The sequence below is a fragment of the Oryzias melastigma genome, linkage group LG5, assembly GCF_002922805.2.
Source record: "Oryzias melastigma strain HK-1 linkage group LG5, ASM292280v2, whole genome shotgun sequence".
Classification (NCBI taxonomy): Eukaryota; Metazoa; Chordata; class Actinopteri; order Beloniformes; family Adrianichthyidae; genus Oryzias; species Oryzias melastigma.
In genome coordinates this window covers 5,689,939-5,690,956 of record NC_050516.1, presented here as the reverse complement: position 1 = coordinate 5,690,956, position 1,018 = coordinate 5,689,939, and positions in this window count along the sequence as shown.

Sequence of the window (1,018 nt, the reverse complement as noted above, 5' to 3'; positions counted from 1 at the left end):
AGATCGTCAAACGAAAAAACGTTTAGTTTAACGCGTTAAAAGCTTCATATACTTTTGCGCATTCAAAGATTTTACCGTCTTTTAATGATCTAACCATTATTTATGTAGTAAAATGCTCTTAAAAATCGGAGTTTGGGATTTCTCTGATGATTAAATGATATAAGTTCTCAGAGTAAATTGATGCTTTTTTAAATTTTAATCACCATGTTTTTCAACAGCGAGACTTTCGCACTGGTTCTGCTTGATTCCCGTTTTAAATCTTGTTCTGACCTCTGACGAATTCCATCATTTTCATCTGAAACATTTTCGATCTTTAATTTCATTTGTTTATAAACATTTGCATGTAAGCTCGTTTATTTCCTCCGTAAAAATAAAACTTTGTTTTGTTGAGTTTCTATATTTAATTTAAGACATAATTCATGTTTTCAAATTCATGTCCCCGCATTGTTTTGGTGGTTGTCCCAGCAACCACACACACACACACCCACACGCACCGGGGGGGCTCGGACTGTTGCTATGGTAACCGTTTCCGGCGACACGTCCGGGGACGCAGAGCTCTCACACCGGAAGCATTTATTGTTCAATTGTTGTTATTTTATTTATTTATTTATTTATTTGTCTTTATGATTTTAAAAATGCAGGATCACATTATTCGCGTGCTTTGCGCCTGTTCGATACAGAATTCTTGGTTCACATGGCCCTGTGGTGTATAAGATTCCTGTATAGACAAGAGTGAAATTGACCATTAATGAACACAGTCAACAAACAACGGATTATTATTTATTATTATACCAAGTTGTTAATTCATTAAAACCAAAATATTTTAGAAATAATCATTCATCATCCATCCATCATCTATACATCCATCATCCATCAATCCTGCCATCCATCCACCATCCATCCATTCATCCATCACTCATTCATACATCATCCACCCATCAATCCATCCATCCATCCCTCCACCATCCATCATCCATCCTTCCATCCATCCATCCATCCATCCATCCATCCATCCATC